At 37.5% G+C, this 26,447-nt stretch overlaps 1 pseudogene; it reads right to left on the reverse strand.

Moving 5' to 3' along the window:
* Positions 1-22,359: 22,359 nt before the first annotated feature.
* LOC107780936 (ACT domain-containing protein ACR4-like) lies at positions 22,360-26,281 on the reverse strand (annotated as a pseudogene).
* Between the last annotated feature and the right edge of the window lie 166 nt (positions 26,282-26,447).

Genomic DNA, 26,447 nt, shown 5'->3' on the forward strand with positions numbered 1-26,447 from the left:
CCACTCGGTACTGTATATGGCCCATACGACCTAGGGAAGATCCATCCCAGAACATATGCATCACTAACTATAAGTCACCCAGTACCGAGGAAGGCCAATCCATCCCCGTGGAGAAGATCCATCTCCAGGTATCAAGTACTTCGGACAAGATCCATGTCCAGGGAAGATCCATCAGTCAATAATATCAACCGCGCTCACTGGGGGTGTGTTAAAGACTCCGGATCAGCCCAAGCGCTATCATATAATCAGTATAACCACTGCGGCGTGCATCCCGATCCCATAACTGTCACTCATAATCAGGCTCTCAGTCTCACTCAGTCATCAATCTCTCCAGTCTCACTCACGGGCTCACAATATCATGAAAACTAGCCCGAAACAATGATATGATGTATCAATAAATAACAACTGAGACAGAGATATGATATGAAATGCATGAACATGACTCAATACATAATATTAATGAAATCAGTGAGATGACAGCAAGAAATGACCACTAAGGGTCCCAACAGTACTGGCATAAAGCCTAAACATGATATCTAGCATGATTGATAGCTCAATTACTTTATCACAAGATGAAAACACGGATATCAACAAAATAGAATCACTATACAGTGCCATGGAATCAATCAGGCCACAATTCTCACGGTGCACGCTCACACGCCCGTCACTTGGCATGAGCGTCACATAAATACCAATCGTATATCACATAGTTCAGGGTTTTGAACCCTCATAACCAAGTGTGAAAGTGTTACTTACCTCAAACCGAGCAAATCCTGCTCTGAAATGCCTTTACCCCTCGAATCAGTCTCCAAACGCCCCGAATCTAGCAACAAGCAGTACGGTATAATTAATATAGGGTAAAAGAATCAATTCCACAAGAAAAACATGAAACTATAAGCCAAAAGTCCAAAATCGGCCCAAACCCGGCCCCCAGGCCCACATCTCGAAATCCAATAAAAGACACAAAACCCGAAAGCCCATTCACTCACGAGCCTAACCATACCAAAATTACTCAAATCTGATAACAAAATCCCATTCAAAATCTCAAAATTCTAACTCAAGAGTTCTTCCTCTTTTTTTCCCCCAATTTCTCACCCCAAATCACAAATTGGATGATAAAATTAAAGATGAAATCATGGGATTTAACCAAAACCAAGTAGGAATCACTTACCCAAATCAACTCCACAAAAAGCCCTTCAAGAATCGCCCAACTCCGTGTTCTCTAGCTCAAAATATGAAAAAATGGATTCAAACCCTCGTTTTGGAAATTAATGTTGTCTGCCCAGATTTCCTTCATTGCGAACGCGACCGTCCTCTCGCATTCGCGTAGGCCAACTCAAACTGCCTCCCAATTTACTCTTTGCGAACGCGATCAATGCTTCGTGAACACAAAAGTTTACAAGCTCAACTCATCGCGAATGCAGCCCATACCTCGCGAACGCGTAGACCAAAGACCTGGGGTTCCCAGCTGCCTCACTTCTCTTCGCGAAAGTGACACCACTCACGCGTTCGCGATGCACACGCAGACCATACCTTCGCGTTCGCATCCTCTTTTTCGCTAACACGAAGAACAAAATCTTCCTAGCTCACATAAACCTTTTGCAAATGCGAGGCTCCTCTCGCGAACGCGTAAGAGAAAACCAAAAAATATACACCAGCAGATATCAGCCATCAACCAAAGTCCAAAAATGATCTGTTAACCACCCGAAACTCACCCGAGGACCCTAGGACCTCAAACAAACATATCATCAAGTCCCAAAACACCATACGAACTTAGTCGAATCCTCAAACCACCTCAAATAACATCAAAAACACGAATCACTCTCCAATCCAAACTTAATTAACTTCGAAATTTCCAAATTTACAAACCATGCCGAATCATACCAAACCGCGTCCGATTGACCTCAATTTTTTGCACAAAAGTCATATTCAACATTATGGACCTACTCCAACTTCCGGAATCGAAATCCAACTCCGATATCAAATGCACAGTCTGAACACGCTCCTAAGTCCAAAATCACCCAACGGAGCTAACGGAACCGACGGAACTCCATTCCGGAGTCGTTTTCACACCATTCCGACTATGGTCAAAATCCTAAGACTTAAGCTTCCATTTTAGGGACTAAGTGTCCCAAAAACACTCCGAAACCAAAACAAGACCTTCCCGGCAAGTAACATAAGCAGAAACAGATACGGGGAATGCAGTAAATAAGAGATCGGGGTTAATATGCTCAAAACGATCGGCCAGGTCGTTACATCCTCCCCCACTTAAACATACGTTCGTCCTCGAACGTGCCAAGAGTTGTTTCCAAGCCACCAAATCATTATTTCATCTTACCACGCGCGTACCCGGGGGTGATCCCATGTCACCCTATCCTATATAGGTCCGATAACACCACATAACTGAAATTTCTTAATTCTACTAGCCTACCAGGATTAGAATCCAATTTCTAACATCCGAAATTTCTTATAAGGTCAGAATCTCGCAACCTACACACTGTATAAATCTGAACAAGCTGTACCAAAAGCCGTAACTATAACTCAAATACTCAAAAATCATTTACCACATAGATCAAATGCTCGAAGCAATGATTTCTAATCACCGTGGCTGCTCGAAACAACCCCATGCCGGTAATCAACCTCATATCAAACAAGACTCCATTCTAAAACCTTCGTACACCACCGATGATGAAAGAAACATGTAGAGACTCGTAACCATTCATCATATCTACCAGTCGTGGAGCTCCCTCTCCTTCGACAAGAACCATGGCAAATTTCTAAGCCGACTTTCGATATTTTCCTTCTAAATATGCCATAATCAAATCTGATAGCACCCATCCTAGATCCGACGACTTCATCTTATCAAATACCAGCTACTCTACTGACATGCCACACCAATACTATCTAAAGCCACAACCCGTGTAATCCGTGCACAGATAAGCATCATTCCACATGTACTCAATCACGAAAATGACTCAAATAAGAGAATCGTCTCGTAAGCTCGACGGGTACCACCCCAACGCAATGATAAGAACCTATCACACACCGTAGAACCATAACACACGAATCTAATACAAGGATCATATCAACTATGCCTCAATGCGCGACCCCATCCATATACTGATCCATATGAAATACCTCAGCCACCTTGCTCAAAATAAATAATCACGCGCAATCCGGCATCAAGTACTCGAAGTGCATTACCATAACCATGGAGAAGCAAATGACACAATTCCATACAAACCCGAAAGAACATAACCAATGCGCAACCACTCATGCATTACCCAAATACCCATCTCGCGCAATTTCCGCTATAAGGTCCCAATAGAACTGCACCATGGGTGCATGCAACTAACGAATCACAACCCCACGTAGCATAGAAGAGTAACTCACCGAACATATAAAAACACGAATAAGCTCAACAACAACCGAATAGCACATCCCTCAACAATAGCAGTATAGAGCCAACCAATCTGACACGGTGTAGAATACACATCCTAATTGGGCCTACCAATGGACCCCCAAATCAACTCCGGCACTCACACATGGATAAATAACCCTCTAAAAGCGCACAATGATTGAATCATAACACATACTATCATCTAGCTAGCTTCGGCCATGACTTTACAGTCCACAACCATGGAAACAACCTGCTCTTGAGAATGTAATTTCAGATTCTAAATTGCATCGCCCAAATGGGCTGAATGACACGTGCCTCATTAGCACAGCAACGCTCGAGGGGTAACCCTGCCTCGACACCACCGATCAAATTCGCACTCTGTGCGCACTATATCCTTCAAAATAACAATTTAATCATTTCATGATTTTTCATAAAGTGCAATATAACCCGCATTCAAGAAATTTTCTTACTCAAGTCATCCCTGATATCAACCTCTGCAATTCATAACCAATCAACAAGTATGCCTCAGCCCAAAAACTAATACCGTACAAAATCGTCCGATCAAATCATAGATAGCAGACTCCCTCACTTAGCTTAAAACCATATAACAAAATATCTGATAACTCACCATACCCAAGATAACATCTAAATTGACCATACTAAGCAATAAGAAATCTACTCTAGTCTCCAGACTCCCAATAGTCATCACACATGACCGATATACACGGTCCACAATGACAGTATCGCCCACCGGCATAGACACATGAATAGGTGAAACTAGAGACTCACGGGGCATATGCAGATAATGAGCAAAATGCAAGGACACATATGAATAAGTGGAACCAGGGTCAAATAATACAAAGGCATCTCTATGGCAAACTAAGACAATACCTGTAATCACAGCATCCGAAGCAATGGCATCTGGTCTGGCAGGGAGTGCATAGAAATGGGCCTGACCGCCATCTGATCACCCCCCCCCCTCTAGGGCGACTCCTAGCTGACTGAGCTCCACCCCGATATGGCTGGGCAGGTGGTGAAGTAACCGGTTTCGAAGTCAAAGGTCGACTCCTCTACTGAGAAGAACCTCCCGAAAGGCGGGGACAATGCCTCTTGATATGACCCAAATCTCTGCACTCAAAGCAACCTCTCTCTGCAAATGGCGGTGGGGACTGAAGGGAACCCCGAGCACCGGATTAACTGCTAGAAGGTCCTGACACAGATGAACCCTGAGCTGATGGTGCATGAGACAAACTCTGAGCTCGTAGTGCACTGAATGAAGACTGGCCCTGCTGATAGTTGTGTGCACCATGGCCAGATGATGCACCACGGTGAACCGGGCGAGTCGCCTGAGCATGACTGAAAAGACGACCCCTACCATGGTGGAACTAACCCCCAGAAGGAATACCGCTGAATCCACCCTGTCCACGAGGCCTCTAGGCCTCCCTCTCAACCCACTCCTGGCTGCGAACCATCTCAATCTGACGAGCAATATCGACAACCTCATCAAAAGTAGCACCAGACAATCTCTCTCTAGTCATAAGCAATCGCAGCTGAAAAGTGAGGCCATCTGTGAACCTTCTGATCCTTTCCCTGTATGTGGGAACCAACCAGATAGCATGACGGGCCAACTCTGAAAATCTTATTCCATACTGCGTCACGGACATATCACCCTAACGAAGCTGCTCGAACTACCTGCGTAGCTCCTCTCTGCGGGACTGAGGCACGAACTTCTCTAGAAAGAGAACGGAGAACTGCTGTCAGGTAAGTGGCGCTGCACCAACCGGCCTACGCCTCTCATAAGCCTCCCACCAAGTAAAGGCAGCTCCAGTAAACTGAAAAGTAGTGAACGAGACCCCGCTGGTCTCCAAAATACTTGTTGTATGGAGGATCCTCTGACATCTATCCAAGAAACCCTGTGCATCCTCTCCCTCGGTACCACTAAAATATAGAGGCTGGAGTCTCCCAAACCTCTCCAATCAATATTGCTCATCATCGGGCATCATAGGAACCACATAGTCTTGAGCAGCTACAACCGGCTGGGCTGGTGGTGCCCTCGGTGTCTGGAGTCCCTGTACCACTTGCTCAGGTGTGCGGGCCTGAGAAGTGGCTGCTGCGGCCGGAACAGAGACCACCTGAGCAAGACTGGTGCACATGGTCAGAATCTAAGCTAAAGCTTCCTGAAATCCTGGAATCACAATGGGCACAGGTGGTGCCTGAGCTGGTCCCACAGGCTCATCCATAACTGGAGCCTGCTCCTGAACTGGGGCTACGGGTGGATCTGCAGGTGCTGCCCTAGTTGCGGTGCGAGCTGCACCTCTACCCCTACTGCGACCTCGGCCTCTCGCGGCCCTGACTGGTGGTACTGGTGGTTGTCCATCCTGCCCCGTAGTGCACGTCCTCACCATCTATGAGAGAATTAGAACAATAGAAATTTAGTTACCAGAATCAAAAGATTCGCACGACTAGAATTCAAGAATGTGAAGTTTCCTAATGGTTCGGCAGCCTCTCGAAGATAAGTACAAACGTCTCCGTATCGATCCGCAAGACTCTACTAAACTTGCTCATGACTCGTGAGACCTATGTAACCTAGGCTCTAATACCAACTTATCATGACACAAAATCTAACTGTCATGATGGAGCCTATCATGGAACTAGGCAAGCCACAACTTAACATCTCAACAAAGAAAAATCTTTGAACATAAAGACAGAAGCAATTTAATAATTTAGGAAAGCCTTGTTGAAAACTGAAATATCCAAAATACAATACAATACATCCCAAAACCGGGGTGTCACAAAGTACATTAGCGTCTAAATCAGAATACAGTCCACTACAATGTCTAGAGAAATAAACTGAAAATTCAACTAGTGATAAAGAAGGAGAGTCAAGGCCTGCGAACGCCGTGCAGCTACCATGGTAGTCTCCTAACTCTGAAGCCGCAAACTGCAATCGCCGCCGTGACCAAAAATGCCTGGTTCTGCACACGAGGTGCAGGGAGTAACGTGAGTACATCCAACTCAGTAAGTAATAAGTCCAAACTTTGGATTGAAAGGTAGTGACGAACACAACCGGTATAGATAAAATAGAAATAGCTGAACAGAAACGTAGGCATGCTTTCAAATTAAATAGGCAACTCAAAACAGTAAAGTGAAGCGGATCCGAACAGTGTAAACAATATAACTCTGATATCTCTACATGCCAATGCACCATGTTGTCAGCCTCATGTGCTCACACTCTCGAATGCTCAACCACTCGGTACTGTATATGCCCCATATGGCCCAGGGAAGATCCATCCCGGAACATATACATCACTAACTATAAGTCACCCAGTACCGAGGAAGGCCAATCCAGCCCCGTGGAGAAGATCCATCTCCAGATATCAAGTACTTTGGACAAGATCCATGTCCAGGGAAGATCCATCCCTCAATAATATCAACCGCGCTCACTCGGGGTGTGTTACAGAGACCGGAGGGGCTCCTACAGCCCAGGCGCTATCATAAAATCAGTATAATTGTTGCGGAGTGTAGCCCGATCCCACAACTGTCACTCATAATTAGGCTCTCTGCCTCACTCAGTCATCTATCTCTCCAGTCTCACTCACGGGCTAACAATATCATGAAAACTAGCCCGAAACAATGATATGATGTATCAATAAATAACAACTGAGATGGAGATATGATATGAAATGCATGAACATGACTGAGTACATAATATCAATGAAATCAGTGAGATGACAGTAAGAAACGACCACTAGGGGTCCCAACAGTACCGAAAATAAAGCCTAAACATGATATCTAGCATGATTGACAGCTCAATTACTTTATCACAAGATGAAAACACAGATATCAACAAAATAGAGTCACTATACAGTGCCATGGAATCAACCAAGCCACAATTCTCACGGTGCACGCTCGCACGCCCGTCACTTGGCATGTGCGTCACCTAAATACCAATTGTATAGCATATAGTTCGGGGTTTTGAACCCTTAGAACCAAGTTTGAAAGCGTTATTTACTTCAAATCGAGCAAATCCTACTCTGAAATGCCTTTGCCCCTCGAATCAGTCTTCAAACGCCCCGAATCTAGCCACAAGCAGTACAGTATAATTAATATAGGCTAAAGGAATCAATTCCACAAGAAAAATACGAAATTATAAGGCAAAAATCCGAAATTGACCCAAACCCGAGCCCACGTCTCGAAATCCGACAAAAGTCATAAAACCCGAAAGCCATTCACTCACGAGCCTAACTATACCAAAATTACTCAAATCCGATAACAAAATCTCATTCAAACCTCAAAATTCTAATTCAAGAGTTCTTCCTCTTTTTTTCCCCCAATTTCTTACCCCAAATCACAAATTAGATCATAAAATTAAAGATGAAATCATGGGATTTAACCAAAACTAAGTAGGAATTACTTACCCCAATCAACTCCACAAAAATTCCTTCAAGAATCTCCCAAATCTGTGTTCTCTTGCTCAAAATATGAAAAAATGGGTTCAAACCCTCGTTTTTGAAATTAATACTATCTGCCCAGATTTCCTTCATCGCGAACGCGACCGTCCTCGCGCGTTCACGTAGGATAACTCAAACTACCTCCCAGTTTACTCTTAGCAAACGTGATCAATGCTTCGGGAACACGAAGCTTTACAAGCTCATATCATCGCGAACGCGGCCCATACCTCACGAACGCGTAGACTAAAGACCTGGGGTCCCCAGCTGCCTCACTTCTCTTCGCGAACGCGACACCACTCACGCATTCGCGATGCACATGCAGGCCATACCTTCGCGTTCGCGTCCTCTTCTTCGCGAACGCGAAGAACAAAATCTTCCTAGCTTACATAAACCCTTTGCGAATGCGAGGCTCCTCTCGCGAATGCGTAAGAGGAAACTAGAAAATATACACCAGCAGATATCAGCCATCAACCAAAATCCAAAAATGATCCGTTAACCACCCGAAACTCACCCGAGGCCCCCGGGACTTCAACCAAACATACCATCAAGTCCCAAAACACTATACGAACTTAGACGAATCCTCAAACCACCTCAAATAACATCAAAAACACGAATCACTCTCCAATCCAAACTTAATGAACTTTGAAATTTCCAAATTCTACAAACGATGCCGAATCATACCAAACCACGTCCGATTGACCTCAAATTTTGGACACAAGTCATATTCAACATTACATACCTACTCCAACTTCCGGAATCAGAATCCGACCCCATTATCAAAAAGTCAACCCCTGGTCAAACTTTCCAAAAAATTTGACTTTCGCCATTTCAAGCCTAAATTAGCTACATACCTCAAATTCATAATCCGGACACGCTCCTAAGTCCAAATTCACCCAACGGAGCTAATGGAACCGACAGAACTCTATTCCGGAGTCGTCTTTATACCATTCCAACTACGGTCAAAATCCTAAGACTTAAGCTTCCGTTTTAGGGACTAAGTGTCCCAAAACACTTCGAAACCAAAACAAGACCTTCCCGACAAGTCACATAAGCAGAAACATATATGGGGAATGCAGTAAATAAGGGATCGGGGCTAATACGCTTAAAAATACCGGCCGAGTCGTTACAAATACACCCGACCGATAAAACAAACTTTAAGGCTTACAACCCATTAAGCGAACACCTAGGTGAAGGTCATAGCCCTAGGCCTTTTATATCATTTGAAAAACAACCAAAGAAAATTTCCTAGTTTAAATTCTTAGTTTAAATTAGACCTAGAAATAACCCAAGTTTGTGGAAGTGCAATTTGAGATAATTCATGCTCATACACTATAATATATATCCCTAAGACCTATTCATAACTCCCTGTGAAAAATCGAGCCTGACTCCTTGTTGGGTATTACTATTGCATCGACCGTTTTCATATCCTCAAATAGAGGAGTGAAATTGGATGAGATCACATGTCATGCTAGACATATAAGATAGATAAAAGTGATTGCACACACCATTGACTTTATACTTCAAGGGTTTGAACTGCAGGTCCAAAACTACATGTCTTTTATATGAAACCAATTCTACTTAAATTGTTTCTCCAGACTTAAGATCCTCATATATATTTAGCGTAATCAAAGTTATAGTCAACGAACATTTTATATCAGTTCCAACCTCAGTTGTTTCATAAAGACATAATATACAGATCTCTTCATTTATATTTTCAGGTACCTGAACCTCTCCTGATATTTTATGAAGTGTTATGTCACGTGATCTTCTATATCATTTGCCTCCTTATTATGATCTTTTTTATCATTTGATCAACTTATTTATCAAGAATTTTATTTGAAATCGAGTTTCCTATATGCTTTAAGTGTACCTTAGACTTTGTCCTTCTAGGACTTATTCTAATAGGAGTATTTGCAGTAAGAATATAATTACTTTCTTTGGGTCAGCAAATGCGTCTGCCATGCTTTGCAATATATTGCAGATGAATTATCTTTTTATGAACTTCAAGTTTATATTATCTTATTCGAGGATCTAGCTGTACAAATGATAATTCATTCCACATAACTTTTTCTCAATTGTTTATCCAGTCTCTCCCTCAAGTTAGAAAAACTAACTTGCTTCCTCAACTTTGAAAATCAACCTTTGTACATTATGGTGTTAATCAAAATATACACCACATCAATAATAATAATAATAAGATAAAATTATTTGGTTCCTAATCCTGAACCACTTGTGAGGGGAGAATATAACATACTTTCGTATATAACGTATATCAAACTAATATAGCTAACTTTGTTCTCATAAGCAATAGTTTAGCTATTAAGTGGAGGCACTCAATAAATTATTTTGCTAAACTAACCTATCAAGATGAACTATCTTGAATAGAAAATCTGAAAATTATGCTCTAAATTAAATTATTCAGCAAGTTACCTCGAAAATACCAGGTTGCGGGTTAATAATAATCGCACATGTAACCATCTCGTATATGCATCTTATGTGGTATATATGGCAGGTGAATGGGCTCATATTCACGTTTGATATTTCCAGCATTCATGGGAGTCAATTCCAATTTTATTTGGTCTATTAATTAATGAGAACGAGCAACATAAGAGAATTCGTAAAGAACTTTGTAGTTCTTTAATATTTACCTATGTGAATTCTCTTTTATTTTTGCACATCATACTTAAATTAACATGGCTAAACCAATTATGCCAACTGGATAAATTATCAATATTGATAAACTTTAGGTTTATACCATAATGTGTGCAATTATCAATAAACTCATAGTTTATTATGATATGGGTTTTTATATCAATAAATTTTTACTTTATTGTGGTATTCTTTTATTTATGTAGGACAAATTGGAGAATAAAGCGGATAACTTTTCACATACATATTATCCTGCTACAAGTGTAGTAATAGAAGATATTAAATTTTTTCTTTATTTATAGTCTCAATATAACCAACCGCTTTCGTGAATATTTTAGAAACTCAATAAGTTTCTTTGAGACTTGCTACCATGCAATACCTCATTTTTAATCAATTTTATTTCTCAAAAATAGTATAATTGGCTCTTCCAGAGCTCTCAATTAATTTTGTACTATCACATATTCATTAATATTCATATGGTAAATATCTCTTTTAAGGAGAAAGTAATACCATTATGGTCATGGTCAAAATCATTATAGGCAAGATATGTTGCTTCCATTACTTTTGTCCTGTAATAATTACATTGCTATAATATTTTGACATAATCTTAATAGGTATGTGATCAATGACCATTCATTCTATAATAATAAAATTATTCTCTTATTTTATCTCAAACCTCGTTCTAGAGGTGAGTGTGGTATAATCACTACCATTAGTATATTCATATTTTTTCAAGAATGAATATGTATTCATAAATCACATGTTATCACATTCACATCATGAATGAACAATAATCATATATATGTGCTTTACAAAATCTCATGTCAAATCGATGACAAATATTATTTTCACTGAGTGAAGGATTATTTTGAGAATCCTTATTGTTCTCGTTACCAAATGATGACGATTATAATTTCATCTATTGTCGCGTCCACATCCATTGTTGCCTTCCCTTGTCTTTTTTCAAACTTATCACATACTGCTACCACATTTTCTTAAGGGAATGAGAATGAAGCAAATTCAATGGGATGTGTTTCCACTTCTTATGCTCACAATCATACATGAATTTGATCATGCCAAAACATAGAAATTTTACCACTTCATGTGGTTATAATTTCTTACAAACTCTATTAGAGTTATAATCAAAAGTTATTGTCTTTGCTTGTATTTAAAATTAAATTGTAGAATTTTAAGAATTTAAAGAGAAAAATAAAGTAAAATACTTACCTTAAATCCATAATTTATTCCAGAAGGAAGTTCATGGAATAATTGACAATCATTATGCTCAATATTATATACAAGTTGAGCACCATGCACGTATCCCAAAGCCTGGTGACCAAAGTAGATGCCTAGTATATGAATATCAATGCATTCACACAAGAACCTCATGCAAATTCATATATCTTCTCTCTACGGGTGGTTTAATTTCTCAAACATTAGACAACTAACTAATAGTATATCTACAAATTAAAACAACTGCCCTCTACTCAATTGGTTAGAGTCTCGTACTGATAACGTGTTATGAAACCATAAAAGAAGAAGAAGAAGAGTATTGCAGAGAAAAATAGGGAGAAAGAATTCTTATTAATTTGAGATGAATTATAATGAATTAAACTCCTTTATTTATGGGAGAAAAGTGACTTAGTCATAGAGTATAAAATATCTAAAAGATAGAAATTCACCTCGATTACAATTCTATTTATAACAAGGTGACAATATATCTATACTAATCATGATTAAATGTAAAAGAGCATATGAGAAATGCATGTCATCTAGTTTGCACACTTGAAGAGGGGAATTGAATTTCCTCTTCCTGATTGGATAGGAGGAATGCCACTCAAGAAAGAGGACTCTCTTCCTTTTCCTTCCTTTCTTTCCACTTTTTTCCCCATTTTAGAATGTCTTATCTTAGTTGTGTACAATAGGTATTCAAATAGCACCATTTCCTTTCCTTTTGCATTGTTTGGTCAAAAGGAAAATCAAGGAGATTACTTTCTCATTTGAGTGTACCTCTCTGTACTATTTCTAGGATTGGACAACCTTTTTAAATTGGCAGAAGTGGCCCAATCCGTGTGGCTCCGGAAGGGGTATTATCATTTTTAAACTATTTATATTTGGTAGTCGAAAAAGTGTATAAAATTTGTATGTATTTTATATATATATATATATATATATATATATATATATATATATATATATATATTCAGGGTCATTTTTCCGAAAAAGAACATCACAAAGAGTGGCTTCAACTCTATCCATCGATTTCTTTTTTAAGCCAATCTTACTATCTTATAGTCTCTGAGATGTTTCTGAAAAAAGAAAGTGAAATTAATCTTTTAGTGATCAATTTTGCCTTTATCCAGTTCCTTCATCTGAGTTCTTTTCTAATCTTAAAGCTACAGCATCATGCATTCTTCCGTCTGAATGACAAATATCTTTATCACTTAATTATGGTTATTTAATATGTACTCTTCAATTAATTTATTATTTAATCATGATAAATTCATATAACTTGATGTAAAATACTAAGAGTAACTTCTTCCCATCCTTTTGACTACATCGTTGATTTGAGGCCGAACGAGATTCGTTCTAAATTCTATATTCTACTTGTATATAAGCCACAGTTTAAGGAGCTTGAGGTCAACATGTGTGCTTCAGTGCAAGCTTAAAAGCAAACCTGCTTAGAAATGGAGGGGATTTTCGGTATTTCATAAATTATTTGCTTTAAATAATTTGTATCTGATTCTCTTATTGGTGTACGTTCTTTTTGTGGACAAAGCAGCCACACTTCGTTGCATACACCATGAACATGTGTAAACAATTTGCTGAACCAGTTTTAAATTTATCATTATACTTCACCATTTTGACACATTCATCTAAGCAATTTCTGTTTAGAGTAAAATGAGCTACTTAGGCTCTTCCTTAAAAGAAACTAAATTAATCATGATTACTCCATAAAATGTAAATTCTAATGGATGGAAAAAGAAATCAAATTCTTTGAGAAATCTTAATAACTAAGATTAACATTTCAGCAAATAAAATTTATTTCGTCAACCTCATTATGCAGAAATTTATTGATTAACACCCAAAAAAATTAGTGCAACATCACAACTCCGACACCAATCTTTTTAGCGGTATTATTAAGGGGCCGTCCGTTTAAAATGATTAGGAGAAATCTTTTCAGAATAAAGTTATTCTTAAAATAACACAAAGTTTGATTGGAAAGATTAGAAAAAATAATTTTCACATAAGTAATGCACTTTTTTTTATTGTATTAGAAAAGAATTATTGGATAAACGAATGCAGAGTTTAATTAGTCTGCAATTTTAATTAATATCCGTCTTATATTTTGCATAGAATTATATACTTTATCCTTCCTAATTTGTATGACGATATTTGATTGGTTACAACGTTTAAGGAAAAAAAGGAAGACCTTTGACAATTGTGGTCTACAATGAGCCAAAAATATTTGTGTCGGCTATAAATCATCTGATCAGGTGTATAATGAACATTCTAAAATTTATTTATTACTAAATATTGAAAAATATTAATTGACTAAAAGAAAAAAATATCACATAAAATAGGACAGAAGAAAATCATTTTAGATGTGATAAAATGTAAAATAAGAATACTAATTTTAGCATTGTAGGATTAAAAAGGACAAACGAATTACTACAAAACCTATATTGTTAGAATACGGGTTAGAGTTGAAATCTTAAAAAGGAAAGGGGAGATCAATATACTTTACAAAAAGGTACTACTAACATTTTTTTTTTGAAGATGGAGAGGGGTTGGAAGGGGGAGGGCGTACTATACTAACATTTATATAAATGAAATTAAGTAAACTAATCAAACGAACATGTTAATAGTACTAGAATGCAAATAGAAACATTATTTTTTAAATAAGTGTAGAAAATAAAATTTACGAGTTGGATGAAATATCCATGAAAGTGCCAAAATATATACTCCATAATAGCATATACATTAATAACTGTTCTTTATATTATAATATAAAAATTGAATTACTATATTTGAATGTATATATATTTTATATTAGTTAAGGAAATAGCGCATTCGATAGTAAATTGAGGGAGAGGTCGATAATAAATAGCCAGAAATGGAGCTCCATGGGCTCCCTAGAAATTACAAGATATTGGATAGACGGAAAATATTCTAGGTTTGACAAAATCACTACAAAGAGGGTACTAAAAAAAAATCTTGAATAAGTTATCACACCCTCTACACCTGATCATACCCAATTGAAAAAGATAAAGTTATTGACTAAAAATAATCTAAGAGAGATGCACGTCATAGACTTCAAAGCTATGCTCAAAAGCTGCTCAATGCCCATTACATATAACTTCTGCCTTCTAAGTTCAAAAGGTATGCACTCTATTTTATTGCAAGCTTAAGTTAATTATAACTTTATTATAATATTTATTCGATTAACTGGGTCCCAAGGATATATTTTATTGCAAGCTTAAGTTAATTATAATTTTATTATAATATTTATTTGATTAACTGGGTCCCAGGGATATGAGACAAAAATATATTTGTGAAATAATCTTAGCACAAAAATTTAGAAATCAGATAACATAGAGGCTATCCAACATTTAGGTTGCCCCATACTATTTGATGAATATACTTTAAGGCTCTTTTAAAACGCTTAAAGTTTTTTGAATAATATCAGGATAGTGTTATCATTGAGAATTGACGAAGAAATAATTAAACAAAATATAAATTTAGATACAAATTAATTACTCACATAGTCGTCGGGCCCGGGCTTAGCCCGGGCATAACTTTGCTAGTGCTATAAATAGACACGAGATTTCAATATGAATGTGAGTTAGGGCCTAAGGCCTAAATACACAAAATGACAAATAACTTTAGTCTAAACTGTTGGGTTTTAAGCTTAAATGTAGCTTAAAAGAGGGTGAATGGGAAATGGAGGGAAATTAAAAATATTTGAGTTTTCCTCCTTGACAAAGGGATATTGTCCCATATTGGAAGAGATAAAGGTTTTTATGGGTATATATACAATTGCACTTCTTCTAGCTCTTAAAGAGTTAAGAAGAAGGCAATCCTCGCACTATCGTCGTCGTCGTCGCTCGGCTCGGCTTCGGCTACGACTACAGCTTCGGATTTGGATTTGGATTTGGTCAAATGATCGATTGATTGATTAATATTTTTTACCAAATTTATTTGTTAATAGTAAATATTAACAAAATATTATTAAATATCCGTTTTTTTAAAACAGAAAATTAATATTAAATCCAACGGAATAGTATATGCCCTTTGTTTTTTTGTAAAAGCCATTTAACTTATGGTCATTTTACACCAACAACCCTTCTGAAGAGTTGCACCTCTTCAGTTTGAGCTCAATATTGACTATAAATACCAGTCCATTCTCTCAGATTTTTCATACGAATTTCTGACTTCTCTTCCTTTCTTCTGCATTGTTTTTACTATAAAGAAAGTAACAGTAAGTGTGATTTGCTACCGATCTTTGTGTTCGCTGAAACACTGGGGGTTTGAAGTATCGCTATACCGGTGTGTAATTCGTTCTATCCTGTGAGGAAATAATCCATAACCTTGGGTATTAGGAGGGAATTAAATTCCTTAAGGAAATATTATGAATTCAGTGGGCTCGGATTAAATTAAATTTCTGTTTATATGTTATTTTATCTTCTCCAGAATTATTTTACAAATACAGAATTAAAACAAGCTTAAGGAATTTAATATTTTCTGTATTTGTGTTATACTCATTGTTTCTGGAGATTAAAACCTGTGTGGTTTTCTACTCTAGTGGAAATTAAAATCTAAGTGATTTTAACGTTTGTTTGTGTTATTCTTTTATAGAAATAACGAATGACAACGGGAACCAGACTGTTCCTATGGTGATTGTCAATGCATCGATAAGCCGAACAACTCCGGCATTGGCACCGGCAGAAAAACCTGGAAAATTTTCCGGGATTGATTTCAAGCGGTGGCAACAGAAGATGTTCTTCTACTTGACAACTTTAAGTCTGCAGAAGTTTATTAAGGAAGATGTTCCTGTTCTGCCCGACGAAACTCCAGAAAATGAACGCTTTCTCGTGACTGAGTCGTGGAAGCATTCTGATTTTTGATGCAAGAATTACATTCTTAGCGGACTAGAGGACGATCTGTATAACGTCTATAGTAATATGAAGACGTCAAAACAATTGTGGATAACGCTTGAAAAGAAATACAGAACAGAAGATGTCGGGTTAAAAAAATCCGTTGCCGCTAAATTTTTGGACTATAAAATGGTAGATATCAAGTCTGTTATTACCCAAGTCCAGGAATTGCAAGTGATTATTCACGATCTCCTTGCTGAAGGTATAAGTCAAATCAATACTAATGTTGAAAGTATTAATTATATTGTTTCTACTAAAAGAATTTTCATTGAAGGTCTTGTCATCAATGAAGCATTCCAAGTTGCAGCAATGATTGAAAAGTTGCCTCATTTGTGGAAGGACTTCAAAAACTACTTGAAATACAAACGCAAAGAAATATCCCTTGAAGATCTTATTGTTCGGTTGAGAATCGAAGAGGACAACAAAGCTGCTGAAAAGAAAGGCCGTGGAAACTCAACAATAATAGGAGCAAACATTGTTGAGGATAGAAAGAGGAAGAAGGCTCATGGACCGAAAAAAAATCCAAGCAAGAAGCGGTTCAACGAAAATTGCTACAACTGTGAAAAAGTTGGACACAGATCTGCAGATTATCGTGCTCCAAAGAAAGATAAGAAGAAGGGTCAAGCAAACATGGTTGAAAAGCACGAAGATGTTGATGACTTGTGTATTATGCTTTCTGAATTCAACCTGGTGGGAAATCCTAAGGAGTGGTGGATTGATTCTAGAGCCACTCGCCATGTTTGTGCTGTTAGAGAAGCGTTTGCTACATATGTTCTTGTTGGACCCGAAGAGACGCTTTCTATGGAAAATTCTGTAACGGCCAAAATTGAAGGATGTGGGAAGATATTTATGAAAATGACTTCTGGTAAGGTGGTGACTTTGAACAACGTCCTTCATGTTCCCGAGATTAGAAAGAACTTAGTCTCTGCTGGACTTCTTGTTAAGAACGGGTTTAAGTGTATTTTTGTATCCGATAAGGTTGTAATAAGTAAGAATGAGATGTTTGTAGGAAAAGGTTACCTCACTGAGGGCCTTTTCAAGCTGAATGTAATGGTTGTTGAGAATAATAATAAAATTTCAGCTTCTTCTTACTTACTTGAGTCAAATGAATTATGGCATATACGTTTGGGTCACGTCAATTATAAAACCTTGTGGAAAATGATTAATTTAGAAGTATTGCCTATAATTGAATGCGGCAGATCAAAATGTCAAATATGTGTCGAATCTAAGTATGTTAAACATCCTTATAAGCCAGTTGAAAGGAATTCAAATCTTTTAGACTTAATTCACACATATATTTGCGACATGAAGTCAATACCATCTCGCGGTGGAAAGAAGTATTTCATAAATTTTATTGACGACAGTACTTGATATTGCTATGTTTACTTAATAGTAAAGATGAAGCAATAGACGCATTCAGGCAATACAAAAATGAAGTTGAAACGTAACTTAACAAGAAAATCAAAATGATAAGAAGTGATAGGGGTGGTGAATATGAATCTCCTTTTGAAGAAATATGTTTAGAATATGAAATAATTCATCAAACAACGGCCCCTTACACGCCCCAATCCAATGGGATTGCGGAAAGAAAGAATCGTTCATTAAAGGAGATAATGAACGCATTGTTGATAAGTTCTGGTTTGCCACAGAACCTGGGTGGGGGGGGGCCCCCCCCGGTCGTTCTTACGGCTAACTGGATACTAAATTGAGTACCCCATAGCAAAACACAATCCATTCCATATGAAAAATGGTAAGGAAGGAAGCCCAACTTGAATTATTTTAAAGTGTGGGGGGTGTTTGGCAAAAGTGTAAGTTCTTAAACCCAAAAGAGTAAAAATAGGACCGAAAACCGTTGATTGTCTTTTCATAGGATATGCGACCAATAGTAAACCATATCGATTTCTGGTTCATAAATTAGAAAATCCCAACATTCATAATAATACGGCTATAGAATCAGATAATGGTGAGTTCTTTGAAAATATATACCCCTATAAAAAGGAATGTGATTCGATTGGTGAAGGATCTAAACGACCTCGGGAAGAAACAAAAGAAAGTACATTTAATCAGGAGGATTAAAGACGTAGTAAACGTCAAAGAACGTCTACTTCATTTGGACCAGATTTTGTGACTTTCTTATTGGAAAATGAGCCTCAAACATTTAAAGAAGCTATATCTTCTTCGGAATCATTATTTTGGAAAGAGGCAGTCAATAGTGAAATAGAATCTATATTGAACAACCATACATGGGAATTGGTTGATCTTCCTCCTGGAAATAAACCTTTAGATTTTAAATAGATTTTTAAAAGCAAAATGATATGGTGGCACTATTGATAAATATAACGCAAGACTTGTAGTCAAAGGGTATAGACAGCGAGAAGGTCTTGATTATTTTGATACATACTCTCCAGTTACAAGAATTACATCCATACGAATGTCAGTAGCATTAGCTGCAGTTTATGGTCTTGAAATTCATCAAATGGACGTTAAGACGGCCTTCTTAAATGGAAATTTGGAGGAAGAAGTCTACATGGAACAACCTGAAGAGTTTATAGCTCCAGGTAAAGAAAAGAAGGTATGTGGACTTGTTAAGTCCCTTTACGGACTAAAATAAGCACTCAAACAATGGCATGTGAAATTTGACCAAACAATGTTGTCGAATGGTTTTAAGATAAATGAATGTGATAAATGTGTGTATATTAAAAATGTTCCAAATCACATAGTCATTATTTGCTTATATGTGGATGATATATTGATAATGAGTAATGACATTGCCAACATAAATGCGACTAAGTGTATGCTAACTAGCAAGTTTGATATGAAGGACTTGGGAGTTGCTGATTTAATTCTGGGGATTAAGATCAATAAGACTCCTCAAGGTCTGGCATTGTCACAATCTCATTATATTAAGACAGTACTTGAAAAATTCAAGCACTTAGGGTTTAAAGATGCAAAGACTCCAATTGACGTGAATCTTGCATTAGCAAAGAACAAAGGCCAAAGCATATCACAATTAGATTATGTTCATGTGTTGGGATGTTTAATGTATATCATGAATTGTACACGACCAGATATAGCTTGTGCTATAAGTAAATTGAGTCGATACACGAGCAATCCAGGTCAATCTCATTGGATGGCAATGAAACGAGTTTTGGGATATTTAGAACATACCCAAAACTTTGCTTTGTACTACAGTAAAGATCCTACGGTGATTGAGGGATACTGTAATGCAAATTGGATCACCGGTTCAACTGATTCTAAGTCCACAAGTGGATAGGTATTCACTATTGGTGGAAGAGCGGTATCTTGAAAGTCGTCCAAGCAAACTTGTATTGCCAGCTCTACAATGGAGGCTGAGTTCATAGCCTTAGATAAAGCCGGTGAAGAAGCTGAATGGCTCCGAAATTTCTTGGAAGACATTCCATTTTGGCCCAAACCGTTGGCACCAATATGCATACATTGCGATAGTCAAGCGTTAATTAGAAGGGCTGGGAGCGTGATGTATAACGATAAATCTCGTCATATACGACGAAGACATAAAACCATTAGGCAATTACTCTCTAGAGGAATTATTGCTATTGACTATGTAAAGTCAAGCGATAATGTGTCGGATCCACTTACAAAAGACCTAACTAGAGAGGTGGTTGAGAAATCATCGAGGGGAATGGGACTATGACCGAGAACAAGCCATTGTGGCGGTAACTCTACCTAGAAGACTGGAGATCCCAGGATCTAGATTCAAGGAGATCAACAAAGTCATTAATGACGGTTCAATATTGTCAACTAAAAGTTTGGTCCATTCTCGTGATGAGACAATGTTCAGTACCAAGGATAAAACATTAAGGCTTTTTAATGATTTCTACACTATTTGATACGGGGTATATCAAATAGTGTATCTACGGGATGACACGTTTAGGAATTACCTATGTAAGTGTGAAGTGTTAGCCGCTTCAAGGAGAATTTTGTAAGGCCAATTATCTACGCACTTATGAAACCAGGCGGTGTTCATGACTGAAACGAACACAACAATGAGAGCCAAATACGGTTAAGAGTTGGTTGTGTGACTTATGGTTGTCTAGGTATACACCAAAGTTCGACGGTTCAAAGATATCAAATCTACCGATTGACCGAGTATATCCGACATAAGTTCACTACGGAAAGTTCAAAGGGAAATCTACTTATCCAGATGCAATTAATCCTTGCTTGCAAATCACACAAGTTTTTCATGCATACTTCCGTGATATAGCCATTCCCCATTCATGTGGGGGACCAAATTTATTTGTTAATAGTAAATATTAACAGAATGTTATTAAATATCCGTTTTTTTTAAAACAAAAAATTAATATTAAATCCAACGGAATAGTATATGCCCTTTGTTTTTTGTAAAAGTCATTTAACTTATGGCCGTTTTACACAAACAACCCTTCTGAAGAGTTGCACCTCTTCAGTTTTGAAGAGTTGCACCTCTTCAGTTTGAGCTCAATATTGGCTATAAATACCAGTCCATTCTCTCAAATTTTCCATACGAATTTCTGACTTCTCCTCCTTTCTTCTGCATTGTTTTAACTACAAAGAAAGCAACAGTAAGTGTGATTTGCTACCGATCTTTGTGTTCGCTGAAACACTGGGGTTTGAAGTATCGCTACACCAGTGTGTAATTCATTCTATCTTGGGAGAAAATAATCCATAACCTTGGGTACTAGGAGGGGATTAAATTCCTTAAGGAAACACTGTGAATTCAGTGGGCTCGGATTAAATTAAATTTCAATATGTTATTTTATCTTCACCAGAATTATTTTACAAATACAAAATTAAAACATAAACTCCCTACGAAGCTACGAAAAAAAGGGATTTGGTTAAAAGTTTATGAAAATACCAAAAAGAGAAATCATTTTTCAAGTAGAAAAAAAAAAGAACCTGGAATGCTCCAATGACAAAAGTAGGAAGAAATCCAATTAATCCACGACAAATAACCAAAAAGACAATTCAAATAAGCAAGATTCTTCAGCAGGCCAAGATATTACTAATCATTGTCTTTATCTAAACGAGTTTTTATGCTAACAACAACAACAACAACCCAGTGTAATCCCACTAGTAGGGTCTGGGTAAGGTAGTGTGTACGCAGATCTTACCCCTACTCTGGGATAGAGAGGCTGTTTCCGATAGACTCTTGGCTCCCTCCCTCCAAGAACTCCTCACATTGCTCTTGGGGTGGTGACTCGAACTCACAATCTTTTGGTTAAAAGTGGAAGGTGCTCACCATTAGAGCAACACACTTATGTCAGCTAAGTTCATTATTAATAATGATTAATAACCAAAATCAAAGAGTGACAAGCCGCCGCAATCTCTTGGCTGATTAAACCAAGAGGATTGTCTTAGTCAAAGGTAGATGGCTCCACTTTGAGAAAAATAATGTGCTTAATGACCTTGTCTTTTAACCAAGAATTTTTCTAACACGAAAACCATGATATTTTACCCTTTCCAAACTGTAGAAAACATTGAAGAATCAAGTCAAACATCGTTTAATGTGTTGCTACTTGAATCAAAGACAACAACAGCTCATTTCTGGCTGAAATAATGAAGGGCCACATTTGACTGTACAGTTAAGACACATCAAAAGCAAAAGAGTAAATCTACTAAACATGTAGTATCAATTTCACGGTTGATATGCAGCAAATTGCAACATAAATTTGGACTCGGATCGTTTTGAATCCATAACTAATGAAGAAAGCAGAATGATCAAGAAAACATATGTACAGACAACTGGCATATTTTTGCCTCTAAAACCTCGAAGTTACTGCTTCATATAGTAATCAAATTTGCTAAACTAGATCTTAAACCTAGGAAGAGGGAATGTAGGTTAATGTAGAGGGGGGATCGAATGTACACTGAACGAGGACTATGATCTAAGTTTTCAAGAATAGGACCTAACCAAACCAAAATTACAAAAAGATCTGGACTTGAATAGACCACCAAAAAGGAACCTTGTTGGAGATTCTTGTCGAACTGGATTTAACTCTTTAACATTGCCTTTCACTCTAAGTATTGTCTGTCCAATTGTTTGACGAACAGATTCTATGATCTTAGCATCGACAGGATACCCTGAGGAATCGCGAACATAGAATATATTTAGAGCTTTTCCTGCTCTAGTTGTCACTTCTGCTCTGGTGACAGTGAGGCTATTCTCGCGGAAGATCCTAGTAACATCAGATAGTAGTCCTACTCTGTCCGTGGTACATAGTTCTAGCTTCAATCCCTGGACAAACACGAGAAGAAAATGATACTCGGTCAAAATTGAATCCAAAGCCTATAAGACAAGAAAATGACATTATAGAACTCCAATATCTTGTCCAACAGAATATTTCCAAAACTATCTGACATAACAGAGGCAATAAATTAAATTGTAACAAAAGATAATGGGTTGGAGACATCACTAATAGACACTAAGATTGGCAGAAGTATGTATTAGACAAAGCTAAAGGAGATACCCTTTACCCTACAAAATAAAATATACTTCCCTTTGTTTTTTACTCATTAAGTCAGAAATGTCACAATGCATCACCCTTTCGATAGGAAACAGAACTCTCTGTAACCAAAACAAGATTGGCACAGACAAGGTAAAAGATTTAAGTTGGTACCAGTGCATTCAAGCACCAACATTTTAAGGGCAATCTACATATATTGACTTATACATAAAGAAGTTAGCTAGAGATGATTAATTGTCCAGTTATGGACCTTAAATTATTAAAGAAAGTAAATCATTAGTGCTAACCTCAGATACTCTTCTTTCTATTGCTGCTTCAAGACATTGAATAACTCTTTGCCGTTCTGCATCTTATTTCACTGGGGATCCATCTACATGTCTTATACAGTACTCCTTCAATGAAAACAGACTTCACCATATTAGTTGACAAATTTACAGAAAACTACATCCATTTTGAGCACATTAACAAACCACGAAAGAAGTTCCGAAATGAATAGGAAAATTGTAGTACCTGGTGAGCTTCTGGTCCTTCAGCATCAACATTGCCATGGAAAACCACATACTGCATATCTGTCAATGTACAAATAGTATCAAAGAGAAGCTTCGGTCTATCTTTGCAGTTGATTGTAACAACCGAGTAGTCCTTGTCTTGCCAATTAACGACATTCACATTAGGCCTTTCCTTATCATCCAATCCTTCACCAGCGGTACGTTCATAATCTCGGTCTGCAAACATTAGCTGGTGAAGCCTTCTCTCGGTATGAGAGACCCCATCGGATACTATTGTCTTAGCATCCCTTAATTTATTGCTACCTCTAAGTACATTGCACAAGAGTTGCTTCATCATAGACAACCTTTCCGGGTCATTAATTGCACCTCCATTTTCCTCGTCTGTTACTTGCATTATAGCTGCTGCTCGGGTGTTATGGGTCCACACCTCAGCATTTACCACATTGCATTTGAGGTTGGTAAGGACAGCGCTCACCTCAGACAATAGCCCCGGTCTATCACTTCCAATTAACTCAATTGAGGTGTGGTCCATTCCTGAGGTAACCCCAACCGATCTTCTCATAGATGACGCGAAACAAGAATCTGGACCAAGAGACTGAAAATGAAACCACAAAAAATTCAGTTCCTTTCCCACATTAATGCAAAAGAAAAAAGTGCCAAATTTTGTACACAGAATACAGCTCACCCTCATGATATAATCCAACATTGCCTCATCTGTAATCTTGTTCCCTTCTTGATTAGTCACATTGAAAACTGCCAAAAGAGTAACAATTATAAAATTACCCCCAAAAAGCCGTGGTAAATTCCTTATTCAAAGTGTAAGTCACAATGCTAGATGGAATGGAAAAGGAAAGATAAATTTTTAATTACCATCCATGAACCATCCACCATCAGAGGAAATATAAGCCTTGGTAATAACAAGGTTAAGATCAGTTAAAACTTGTACCACCTCCAGAAGTATTCCATGTTTGTTAGCACTATCTACCTGCACCAGAGTACAAAAGATTCAGCAAAATTAGAAATATTCCCTTTATATTAACAATTTAGAGCCTGAAACAAAGAACCTAAACTCTACCTGTATAATAGTGGCATTTTTGCAGGACTCATTGTCAATTACCACTCTGACATAAAGACAGTGAATATGGAGTAAATGCCAAGGCCTAAATGGGAGTATTGACTAACATTAAAGTAACAGCCAGAGAATTAAGAGAGACAATAGAAATAGTACCTAGGTGGATTCATTCTTCTGATAAATTTTTCATATTCATCATCCATGATGTTCTGAGAATAGCTAACTGTAGCTTCAGAGAAATAGGAAATAAAAATAGAAAATTTCAGACAAAGAAAGCAAGGGAAAAAATAGAGAGAATCAGCATTACCAATCACAAAGAAGACACTGGAAACCCAAGAGTGTAAAACAAGTATAAGAAAAAGATGACAATATGAGGAAAAAAAACAAATAAAGCTGACCAATCATGAAAGAGTGGAAAGAGTAGAATAAACAAGATACAAAAGAAGGCCAATTAAGAAGCCAAAGCCAACACCAAAAAAGGTGCTTGTTGTGGGCTGTACCTATGTTTTGGGAGGTGGGTCTGGTCTGGTGGGGCTATGTGTGTGTGTGGAAACCATAGCCATCAAAGCCATTACAGTCAATAATGTTAACAGCTCAAAGAAACATACTGATATTGTGTGAAAGAACAGCAAAAAAGACCATTCAAAAATCAGCAGTGGACACACCAAACATTTTTTTTTGTTTACACACCAAACATTCAATAATGGGAAAAGAAACATAGCCTACAACAGACAACTAACAAATCTACCATATCCCACAACCATAATACACAGCAAAAAGAAAAAAGAAACAAGTACTCCATTAACCACCAACAACAAGAAATACAGTAATCCCATAGGTGGGTACGGGGAAAGTAATGAGTATACAGACTTTCGCCTTAAAGTTAGCATAGCGAGGTTGTTTCCATTGGAAACTCGGCACAAGAAAAAATGAAAATAAAGCAGTAAGGAGAACAAGATTTTCTTGATCCTATACTCCATTAACCAACCAAACCCCAAAAAAGTTATCAAACTTTACCCCTAAAATTTTAAACAAAAATTAACTTAAAACCAAAGAAAAATATGACACCACTAACCCAAAAACACTAATCAATTGCAATTAACAAAAAATTAACTCAACTCACATTCCACCACAGTAAATCATAACTTTCAGAAGAACAGAACGTAGAAGCCATGGAACAGAAAACAAGAAGAAGGAGCAGAAAGGGGAAGTACCCATTACAATTCTTTAGGATTCGTGAATTGGGTCACCAAGATTTTCTTGATTTTCTCAACACAAAGAGCCTTATGGACTTATGACAGGACCCTTCCCCCAACTATATGGTAACTGAATCTTGACCAGCCCCCAGTATATATAAAATACTAAAATAGTAAGTAGTGTATTAAAATTGATGTATTTGCCTTATATGCAACAGGCACCAAAAAAAAAATGTTCCATAAAACAAACAAGCAGACCTTTTTCTTTCTACTTTTCTGTCTAATTCTATGCTTTTGTGCTGTACATAAGCATATATACATAAAATAAGACGTGTGTATATATTTTAGAAAATCTCAGTCCGTGGCTTACTAATTTCAGTTTCTAAAACAAGAGGAACCAGAAGGGATAGTGGGGTATGGGGTGACTCGGCGTATTTTAGTAATTGGTTGGGGAAGTTAGGTGAGTTAGCGAATAAGGTAGAGCTAAAATGCTGGCTGGCAGTATTATTTTACTCTTCCTCTCAGTTTAT

The sequence above is a fragment of the Nicotiana tabacum genome, chromosome 9 (assembly GCF_000715075.1).
Source record: "Nicotiana tabacum cultivar K326 chromosome 9, ASM71507v2, whole genome shotgun sequence".
NCBI lineage: Eukaryota > Viridiplantae > Streptophyta > Magnoliopsida > Solanales > Solanaceae > Nicotiana > Nicotiana tabacum.